We start from the raw sequence: 12175 nt of genomic DNA on the forward strand, positions 1-12175 counted from the left end.
CCAAGGGGCGAAAGAGCACCCAAAGGAGGAAGACCATGTGGGGTGGGGTGCCCGATGTTGAAAGGAGACCATTGATGGAGGCCCCATGCTTCCCATTCTGCCCAAGGCCTAAGCAGGGTCACTTTCCAGGCTTCTCCCCTACTCCTGAACTCCTCTTGCCTGCCTCAAAATTGAGGTTAGGTGAGAATTGGCCCTTAAGTGATCATTAATTGCCGACTTAAGGGCCTCAACTGAGGCAAGGGTGGGTGGGCTGTCCTTGGCCTCCTCGTCCCACCGTAAAATTGAGGACAGGTCCAGGAGAGCAGGATAATGTTGGGAAGGCCATCCATGGAACATTATGCCCCCCTCCCCACCTGCAAACTCAAAAACTATAAAATTATGCTCCATATTACTGTTGGCTCTTTTGCCAATCTCCTCAGATTGGTGTCATCTGGTTCTTAATCCTTCCATGAATGGGAACAGTTTCTCACTATCAACTACGTCTAAATCCCCCGTGATTTTGGATGTTTCTATCAAATCTCCTCTCAACCTGCTCTTCTTCATGGAGAACACATCCCAGATTCTCCACTTTATCCAAATAAATGAAGTCCCTCATTCTTGGGACAATTCCCATAAATCTTTTCTGCATCCTCTCTAAAGCATTCATATCTTCCCTAAAATGCACTGCCCAGAATTGGACACAATACTTCTGTTGAGACTGAATCAGAGTCTTGTAAAGGTCCATCATAACTCCTTTGCTTTTGTACTCTTTCTATGTCCCTATTTATTAAGCCCAGGATCCCATAATCATTTTTAGCCACTTTCTCAACCTGCCCTGACACATTCAACAATTTGTGTATATTTATCCCCAGGTCTCACTGTTCGTGAACCTCTTTAGAATTGTGTCCGTTGTTTTATATTGCCTCTCCTCATTTCTCCTACCAAAATGTATCACTTCACACTCCTCTGCATTAAATGTCATCTGGCACATGCCCACCAATTCCACCAGACTGTATATGCCCTCTTAAAGTCTATCACTATCCTCCTCACAGTTCACAATACTTCCAAGTTTTGAGTCATCTGCAAATTTTAAAATTGTGTTCTGCACAAGTCTAAGTCATTAATATATATCAAGAAAAGCAGTGGTCCTCGTACCAACCCCTGAGAGACCACACTGTATACCTTCCTCCAGTTTGGGCACCACGCCTCTCCATTTCCTGGCACTCAGTCAACTTCATATCCATGCTGCCACTCTGACATTAACAATAAATTGTCCTTTACAGTGCATGTTTGCATATTTTAGATCAGAATGACTGCAAGGGAAAAATTGCAGGCTTGAGCTAATATCCTACCACTCTGTGGCACAATATTTTGGTGCAACAACACATGTTAACGCCAAGCAATTTTGGCACATTTTAAAATGGAGCTTTTCAATGCTATAGTGTTCATTGAGTATCAGTTGTAGTGCAGAAGGAGGCCATTTGGCCCATCATGTATGTGGTGGTCCTCTGAAGGAGCAAAGTATTTAATATTAATAACCTCATATTTTCAAGTTTGTTGACAGTGTCAGTGAAAACCAAGTGAGCACACCTAGCAAGTGAAAGGATTATTTTATACAATGCAGCTTGCCCTGATTTGATTCAGACCACAACATACAATGTATATTAACTCATTAAATAATGGCTTGTGAAAATAGATTCTAAAAAACAATGCAAATTAAAATATTAGCATAATTCCATGTAATAAACACAATTTCATTTTAAGCTTCAATTATAATATTTGATTTGCATTAATAAACTTTAACTTAATTGACCTAGCAAATGGACAACAAATGAAATGAGGTTATATAAAACAATAGTTTGGCTGCAGTCTTATCAACCAGCCCAGATTCTACCAATATCTTTAATCTGAGCCATCTGTGCATTTGGATATCATTTTAAAATTGAACAATATAAATTGAAACAATCCATGTACTCACAAACCAACTTTATGACATACCTTCAATATTGTCTGGAAGAAGTAGAAGAGAACTTATTTTTCTGTTCGCCAAGAAGCCACTAAACAAGGAGCCTGCTGTAAAGTGGCGTGGCCCACAAGTGACTCTGCTAAATTACATGAATGCCTCAAATCTGAGCTACTATTAGCATCAGGAAACCATCCCAATTTCACAGAACAATGTAAAAACAGGACCCACACACAGTTAGAATGGGTGCAAAAATCCTGTCAAAGCTAGCAGACAGTGAAGCAGTGGCGTGCTAACGATGAACTGTGGGTGTGTAATTATTTCTCACAGTACTGACGTCAGACTCAGCCTCCAAAGCTTATAATGAATCTATTTGATTGATGTCTTGGGCTAAAATACTTTCAGGAAAGGCAAGATCTCAGGGCACAGCCAAGTGTAGTGCAACATTATTCTTCAGCATCCATACATCTGCCATGCTTTTAAGTTTATTGATCATGCTCATGTAAAGGGTTTCTCAAGTGATTTATGGAGCAACCTTGTGAAACAACTGGTTGTGTAATCTGCATTAGAGTCACTGGAGCTTTTGAAAATTAGCCAGAGGCAACTATCAGACAAGTTAATGATAACATCACATTGATATGCTATCTAGTATATAGTGGGCCTTAGAACAGGCTGTCAGTCCTCAAAGGTATTTTCCTTCACTTTTCAGCGTAGAACTTAATACAGCTTGAACAAGGATCTACAATAGAATATGCCAATGCACAACTGGAAGGATGGTGCAGAGGGGAGGGATTCATGTTCCCGGGGCACTAGTGGCAGGCATGAGTTTACAAATGAGATGCCTTTATCTATATCGGGATGGCGCCCATGTTGTTGCAAAAAGGGCAATGGAAAAGATTTAAATGAGGTGGGGGAGTGGTGGAGGTGAGAGGGAAAACTCGACAGAATAAAGCAAAAATATAAGAAAAATAGCAACAAAATATATCAGCAAGATGGGGACAGCTACTCAAATAAGAGTTATAAACACAATCGGATGTAGCACAAAAAATAAACCATGTGAATTAGAAACACAAATTTAGCCTAGAGTATGCTACATCAGCTGTCACAGAGACCTGGATATAACCTGAGCACAAATGGGACTAAATATTCTATCAACAGGATCTTTAGAAAGAGCAGAAAATTGGGAAAAGGCTAGAATAACAACGTTGATAAAAGACACAATTATGGCAGTAAAAAAAAGACATTTTAGTAACGCTAATGGTAATAGTGCAAACCCTATGTGCAAAATCAAGGGATAGGAAAAGATGCAAAGCTTTGCTGGGAACTGTCTACAGCCCTCTTGATAGTAGTAATGTAAGTTAGTGATGTAAAAATATGGAGCCCTGGGAAGCATGCAGCAAAATGGGAGATTTTACATTTTCCACTTAGTTTAGGAGAGGCGGAATAGTCCAATTAGTAAAGGCAGTAGCTTTCTGGAACAGTGGCCCCAATATTTAGAGGGATATGGGGAGGATAGTTTAGCAATCAGGAAATCCTGAAGAAAGGGTTTTGTTTAGGCTCTGACTAATTTAACGGCAGGACCAGAATACCATTTTTGGAATTTGCTTCCTGGCTGTAGCCAATCAGATTGAGAAGCTGGCAACTCATTGGCTGGGTAGGCCTGTGGCACAAACTGCAGCCAGGAAACTTAGAGAAGTGGGGGCAGATTGATAAGCCGACCAGAGAGATAGGGGGACATGAGGAGAAGATTGCAGGAAGGCTCAGAAGGGGGTTTGTAGGGAAGCCATTGAGGGGTTCGTGGTGAGGCTGTGGAGGAGCTGCAGGAGAGCTATGTAAACTGGGAAGACTAGGGAAACTGTGTACAAAGGGAGGAGGAGGGCTCTCAATTAAAGACCATGCCCACCTAGGGTCTTCAGAGAGAAGACCTAGCTCCATCTCAGCCATGACCTGTGTCTGGATTGGCTGCTGTTCACCAAGGAGGTGGTCACTAAACTGTGCCACGTCCTCCAACCAGACCTGAAGCAGCAGAGGAGTGTGAGGACAACATTGCCAGTGGTTGTCAAGATCACTGTGCCCTTCAATTTCTACACCTAGGATCCTTCCGGGTTGAAGCCAGTATTTCACTGTTTGCCATGCATTGCTGCATCAGGGAGGTCACAGGAGTCCTGTACATAAGGAGAGGGACTTCATTGTATTCGCTCTAATCAGGCACGTGGTTTTGCCCAGGTGCAGGGGATCACTGACTGCACCCTGGTGGCTCTGTGGGCCACCCATCTCATCAGGCAGCTGTACAGGAATTGAAAGGGGTACCACCTACTTAATGTACAGTTAATGTGTGACCATGCACAGAGCATCAAATCGGTGAAAGCCTACTATCCTGGCAGTAGCCACAATACTTTTATACTGTGACAGTTAGCCGTCCCTGCTATATTGAAGCCATTGTGAATAACAAGAGGGTGACTGCTTGGTGACAAGGGCTACCTGCCCTACGTGGCTCCTCCTGCCTTAGTCTGCTTCTCCATTTATACTCATCCCTTCTCTGAAACACTTTTTGACATGGCTCCACCATCTGCTGTAGCCAGAATGCACCTCCCCTTTAAGAGATGCAGGCTGGCTTTAAGAGCTACTAGCTAGCTGTACATTGTGTTCACCACAGAAACACCTGAGCCCCCTGCTGAAGGTACAGCCAGTCAGCAGTTAGTGCCAGACTGCACACCACAACCATGTCGATGAGCTGCAGCACAAAGTTTGTGCGCTGCCTGTATCATCCTGACAGGGAGCATTGCAATGGTGCATCACGTTGTAACACCTGAAAACCAGTACCATCAAATTTATAGCCCAGTCATTGGCTTTGGAGGGAGTACAACAAAGATTCATTAGCATTATGCTTAAAGATTTATTCTATTGAGGAAAGATTGTATAAATTTGGCTTATATTGCTTTGAGTTTGAAAGTTTGAGGGATGATCTGATCAGCGTTGTTAAAATGACAGGGATTCAATAATGCCGACCCAGACAAACTATTTCCTCTGAAACAAAAACAAAAACGCTGGAAAAGCTCAGCAGGTTTTCCAGCATTTTTTGATTTTGTTTCAGATTTCCACCATCCACAGTATTTTTCCCTTAAACTATTTCCTCCATTTGGGGAGTCTAGAACAAGAAGATATAGTCTTAAAATTAAAGCAGTAAGCATTTTTGGACAAAAAGAGTAGTGGAAATCTCGATCTCAGTGTGGATGTTGGGTCAATTAAAATGTTCAATATTGAAATTGATAGCTTTTTGTCAGGCAAGGCTAAGAGCTATTGAGAAAAGACAGGTAAATAGAACTGAGCAGCACGCCAGCCATTATCTAATTGAATAGGGTCAAGGTGCTGAATGGCCTACTCTTGTTCCTGTATTCCCATCACATATTACATTCATACATAGATAAATCACTTATTATTGCTGCTTTAACATTGCAGTAAATACTGAGTTAAAGCAGCTGATGCTTTCTTTGATATATCTGAGATAGAAATGGAACACTTCTTTCTACAAGCCCTACAAAAAGTAATATTTATGACTGCTTGGTGCCAGGTGCTGCTGCCCTTATGAAGACATCATACAATGTACACACAAGGCTTGTAAAGTGTTACAATTATTTTCCAAAATAACTTGAATATTGCTGAAAAGAGAGACATGTTGCCAAAGCTTTTCATCTTGCTCTCATTAGGACAAGCGTACGAATTTCAAATTTCAAATGATCACAATAATTTATACCACAGGAGGGCTCATAAGTGGCTCATTCACAGTTGCTAGAAGCGACATACATTCATACGCAAAGACGCGTTCTCTGCAAACAAAAAGAATATGTTCAAGCCTTGCATCTTTTTTGAATTACCCAAGAGTTTGAAGAAGCTTTAGTTCCGTGTTGCATTCTCCATGGCAACACCTCAGCCAATCAGATTCAATTTGCTAACCAAGCCTCACCCTTGTCTCCTGCAGGATAAATCGTTGTGGTTTTATTTATCTTTTGTTGAAAATATCACAAGCTATTGAACCATACTTCATTACATTAGAATCAAGCATCCTCCCTACATTGCAATAGCATCCTTTCATTCAGACCGCACCCACCCTCAGTTCATTCCCCAGGAGGCAGTCATTGTCTCCACAGACTCCTGCCTTGCACGTTCAGCTGGACATCCCCCTCCCCTTCCTCTCTCCTCCAAACTTACTCCTTCCTCTACCCTTACTCACTCCACTCCCCGAACACCTTGCCCCCTTTGAACTCTCTCCTTCCTCTAGATACCTTCCCCCGCCCCCCCCACCCCTGAACTCCATCCTACCCCCAAACACCTTTCCCCCTCCGAATAGCCCCTTTTACACTTTTCTACCCCCTTACACCTACCTCCCCACTTGCTGCATTCTCCCCCACTACACCCCCCTCCTCCCCCCGCCGTTCTCCCTCCACCACCCAAGCCTCACATCTCCGACACCTTCATTCTCCCGCCCCAACCTCACCACCCCAACAACTTTGTCTCTCCCCCCCACTCCAGTACACCTTCCTCTTCCACCCACAGCTAGACTTTCCTCTCTCCCACTTCACTGATCATCTGTAGCAGCCCACGGCCAAGACCGTGATGTTCCAAAGCTGACTCGAAGAATCAACAGAGACTTCCCACCTTCTGGAAGCAGCTTTGTGTTGGAGCCATGTCCATGAGAATCCACCCAGCATGCGATGCATGTGTTCCTCCAGGGTCTGGTATCTGTAGGGCTCCAGCATCTTCTTCTCCTCGGATGCCAACCTGAAGTTGTGAAGGCATTAAATAAATGTAAAATTTTCTTATTTCTCAGAATGCCACTTGTAATTATAAATCTAGGAGTGAAATAATGGACAGAATTTTCCGTTCTGGTGAATGGAAGAATCATCCAGTCCCGTTGGCGACGGGCGTCATGGCAGGCAGGGGGGAACGACAATTCAGTGTGAGGAACAGAAATCGGTTCCACTCTGGCATGAAAACACAGTGGAATCATCCAATGGTGTCCACCACAGTGGGACGTGAATCCTGCTGGAGGCAGGAGTGAATCTGATTTCCTTCCCAGCAATGGGATGCAAAGTGAGGCCTGACCGGAAACACCTCTCCACGCCCAAATTACTGCTATGCCAGCGGGAAAACACGGTAGCCCAGAATACGTCTGGACAAGCCAGAGGTGTAGAAGTCGGGACTCACCTTTAGCGCCTTGCTCAGATCACAGGCATCCGAGGAGAAGAAGATGCTGGAGCCCTACAGCTACCGGAGCCTGGAGGAACACATGCATTGCATGCTGGGTGGATTCTCATGGACATGGCTCTGCCATGAAACAGCTCACGGAAGGTGGGAGGTCTCCATTGATGCTTCAAGTCTGCTTCGGAACATCACAGTCTTGGCCATGGGCTGCAACAGATGATCGGCACAGTGGGCAGGTGGGGGGTGAGGGAGAGGAAGATCCAGCTGTGAGTGGAAGAGGAAGGTGTACTGGAGGTGCGGAGGGGGCGGGGGCATTTAGACAAAGTTGTCGGGGGTGATGAGGTTGTGGGGGGAGCAAAGGTGTCGGGAAGGTGAGGTTTGGAGGGGTGGGGGGAGGACAGGGCGGGAGGAGGGGGGTATATTGGGGGAGAATGCAGCAAGTGGGGAGGTAGGCGTAAGGGAGTAGAAAGGTGTAAGAGAGGCAGTTCAGAGGAGGAAACGTGTCTAGAGGAAGGGGGGAATTAAGAGGGGGAAATGTTTCCTTTGGAGGAGGGAGTTCAGGGTGCAGGAGGGAAGAAGGGGAGGTGGATGTCCAGTTGAATGTGCAAGGGAGGAAACTGTGGAGCCAATGACTGCCTCCTGGGAAGCAAACTGAGGGTGGGTGTGGTAGGAGAGAAAAGTGAGTGACAGAGGGGTCAGAGGGAGCCGGTAGTGTGGGAGATTGCGGGTGTTTCGGTAGAGCTAGAAGGGATGGTGAGAGTGGTTAGTGGGGACTTGGAGGTAAACACGGACTCTGGGGTGGGAAGGAGGAGGTCGGGGATGTCAATGTGGATGGGGGTGGGATTCTCAGGAAGGTAAGAAATGTGTACATTCGCCTGGACATCCTGGAACAATGGGGGTTCAGGTTTCTGGTGATGCAGGGGAGGTGATGGCAGGGGGCTTGATAGTGATGTGGGAAAGGACATGGGTGACTGGGGGTGGGGAAAGGATAGGGAAGCTGACGATATACTTGGTCACGACCATGGCTGTTGAAATTGAAAGTGAGCGGAGCCTTGTGTTGGACAGGCACAGGTGCTACGTGGGAGTGCAATGAGTGGGTGGGTGGAGATGCAGGTCAGCTCAGATGGCAACTGAAAGAGGACCCCAGCAGGCAGCAGGACATTGAGATGAGTGTGATGGATGAAGGCTCCGCGTGCGTGGGAGAGTGCTTACACGAGGCTCTGCCCCACACACGCACTTCTCCCTCCAGAATCACTCGTGGTCCGGCTGCATGCAACTGAACTGCTAGTGGTGGAGGAGGGATACAGTGGGAGGACTCGCGAAGCTTGCCATTGAAGCTGAAATTACACATTATTCAGTGAAAGTGAATATATTTTCAGATTATAAAGTGACAAAATGTGTTCACCTGTGCAACCACTTGTGATCAGAATTGCTTAATGTTTCTGTGCCTACCACTTCTTCTAGCTGCGGCCCTGACATCCGCAGCAGGGGTGGAGACAGCCTGTACAATGGCTGGCCCTGTTGCCTCTGATGACTTTAGCATGCATCGAGAGCTGAGGCCTTGAGGGCCCTTGCTTAATTTGGCTGTCCTCATGTGGGCCAGCTGATCCCTCTGCAGTGACAGAGGCTGAGGTTGAGGAAGTCACTGGAAAAGGGGACTTGGAAGGAGGGGACAGCCTCTGAGATTTCTGAATGGATGACCCAGTGGTGTCTAGCTGCTGCTTCTCCTCCCTATGGGTGCCTGAGGGCCCCAGCCTGACTCCTTAAGTGGAAGGAGCACCTGGAGGGACACCAAGGTGCCACATTTCCCTCTTGCGTTGCCACTGCAGGAACTCACCCATGACTCCCATGATGGAATGCAGGTCTGCACAAATCTCCGCGTTCTGCTGGACCAGGGTCTCCATGCCATCTGCCATTGTCTACATGGAGACCTCCATGTGCACACATGTGGGCACCACTTCATCAAAGAGTAGGCGGACACACTCCTCCAACTCACATGCCACTCTGTTGAAGGCTTCCAACAGCTCTGCTTGATGTTCACCCGCCTTCTGCTGAATCTCTATGATGAGTTGGAAGGCTGAACCCAAAGACTCGTCATCTAACTCGAACCTCACAGGTGCCTCTTCACCAGCAGCCCTCCAAGTGCTGGGGAGCTCAGCTGAATCTGCCTCCTTCTGCTGTGGACACGTGTCTGTTCAATGATCACCAGATTGTGAGCCCGAGCCTGCTCTAGATCTAAGTCCCACCAAGGTGCGTGTCCCTGCGCTGGTGTAGGGTGTGGGTAAGCGCAGTGACAGATCTTCCAGGATGCTTATTTCCAGCTCTTCAATGGAGGAGGTGGCCTCTTGGCTGGAGATGAGGACATGGATGGAGCTGAGGGATTGGCTGGCTAAGGGTGTCAGTCACTTGGCAGAGCTCCCTGTGAACCAAAGAAGAGATAATTAGTGCAGGGCACCAGAGTCAAAAGCAGGAGAGAGAGCACTCACAGTTGCGTTGAGGGAGGGATGATGTGCTGCAGGATTCTCGTGTGGGTGTTCACCGCCAACCTCACTGTTGCTGCATGCACGGTCCATGTCCTGACCAGTTAATATGAATAAGGGGCCTAATGTGGGCCACTGCACCACCAGTCTGGGACCTCTCCCTGCTGTTATGAGCCAGCTTCTCCTGCATGAAAACAGATGGACAGGGTGTGAGCAGGACACATGGCACTGTGTGGAATGATTGTGTGGTGAGCAGAGCCATTGAGGACATGAGCACGGGAATTCCAGAGGATATGCACCTGTTGGAGATTTGAGGGTGTGTGTGAGAATTAGTGGTATTGTCCCTTGAGGTGTGAGATCCATGTAGATGTGTGATAGGTTTGTGCATGTGTGAGTTGAGAGTGATGAGGTGGTTGACTTACCCTGGCGGAATGGATGAGAGCATTCATCCTCTTCCTGCACTGGATGGCTGACCCCCTCTGTGCTCCGGTGGCACTGACCCCCACTGCTGCCACCTCCCAGCTGGATTGATGACTCTGGTGGTTCTCATGTGGCCAAAGTGAGGGTAGAGGACATCATGGTGGCCTTCCACTGTGCACAGTAAGTGTCTCAGAGGGGCGTCACTAAATTTACTGATTTCCATCTTCTGTGCTTTCAGCGCCATCTGTTGCCTGGAGCAGTCCTGATCTGAGGACATGAAGTAGGCTGCACTCTAGTGCGCTTTAAATATGGTGCCCGGAACAAGGAAGCGTTGAGCTCACAGCATGGTGGGAAAATCTGAGCCTGCCTGCCAGCGATCTGGAATGTTTCCCGCGAATACGTTATTAATGAGGTGGGACACTCCAGGAAGGGGATGATACGGCATGAAAACCCACCATTGCGGCCGGCGGGTAAAATAGCTTTTTTCTCGCTCTCTACCACAGATTGTGCAAGTCTGGGACAATTCTGCCCAAAATAGTCAAATGAGAACAGTTCTACATGATGAGCACCATGTGCCAGAAGCGTCACGTGGACAGCTTTCCACTTCTCTCCACTACATTCGAGACCTGATCCCTTGTCAGCCATGGCCATTCACCCAGGAGGGTGGAGGTTTGAAGTCGCAGGTTGGCTGCCCTCCAGCAGCCGTGCCCCTTGGGGGCATTCCCTCTCTCTCCTTCATCCCTGCCTCTGACTGCAGCCGGTGGCAAACGGCAGCTCCACACCTTGCTAGGATCTTGATGTTATGAGACTCATGAGTCGGGACCAAACCTGCTTCGATGCTGGCTGCACCATAGAGAAGAGAACATAACCGAGCATCTTTGACATCCAGTTGCCTCATAATCATTAGGATGTCCGTTTAATTGGCCACTTGTGCTGACCTTGAACTCCACCTACCTCCAAAGTGACCCTTCTCCCACCTCGAAGGATCTCACTGACTGACTAACTGCGTGGTCAAGGTCACTTTGGAAAAATGATGCGCTTCATCTTTCAAACTCACTCCACCACCTTCTACCTCCACCTCCCTGTGATCCACCAACGTCCCCCCCAATCATCATAGACCCATCCAGTATCACCATTCCTCTCTCCTCTGTCACTCTTGAACCCCACCTGTTAACCTGGACCCGATCCACCTCCACAGGCCTTTCCTCCACTCAGAACCGACACCCATCACTGTCCCCACGCCCAACCTGACCCTTCCCCTTCCCCTTATCAGAGGCACCTACCTTGTCCCCCTCCATGACCCACCCAATGAGGCCTTCATCTACCAGTCTCTCACCCGGGACCTGCCACCCTATTGCATCCCACTCCCCCCTCTGACTGTTTCTCCTAGCACCAGTACCGAGTTCTCCCCTAAGGACCGCACCATCGGCACCACCGACCCCACCCTCTGAGGCACTCCCCTACTTCCCCGGACAGTCTCCCCACCCTTCCCCCGTAAACCTGCCTCCCCTGCCCAGCCTTCGCTCCACCCTTCTACCCTACCCCACCCCTTCCAGTCTTTGCCTCCCTCCCTTGTCCAGCTTTGCTGCAGTGTTTGCGAATGGCACTCGTGAAGTTATGTGAGGTCCCCAAGAAGGCCCAAGCAGCACCTACTCTCAAATTCATGGAAGAGGTGAAGCTCGCCAGGTGCACGGTACTTATGTACGGTCATGAAACTGAATTTTCTAAATTCCCGGTGTTGGGGAACTTAATTTGGAGAGGGAGCTTAATTCCAGCAAGGTGGCCTTTTAATAAGCATGCATCAGATACTAATGCATGCAAATGGAGTTCCCGACATTATTTGACGGGAAACTCGACCCACCTTTAACCCACCTTGAAAGTTTGGAGAACAAAGTTCCAACAGTTTATCCCACCATCGGGAAACAGTTTTTTTTGCCTCCCCACCAAATAAAGTGCCCCCACCTGCTACGATTCCCGCTGCAGGCAGGGCCGGAAAATTCCACCCAATATCAATGACAATTTAAGAACAGCATAACAATAGCAATAACTACTCGGTTGCTATGCAGTTCCTGATGGCTACAGAAGTGGTTCATGGAACTCATTAAATAATCAGGAGTAATTGTTCCTCAAA

The sequence above is a fragment of the Cetorhinus maximus genome, chromosome 3 (assembly GCF_964194155.1).
Source record: "Cetorhinus maximus chromosome 3, sCetMax3.hap1.1, whole genome shotgun sequence".
In the NCBI taxonomy this organism is placed as follows: domain Eukaryota; kingdom Metazoa; phylum Chordata; class Chondrichthyes; order Lamniformes; family Cetorhinidae; genus Cetorhinus; species Cetorhinus maximus.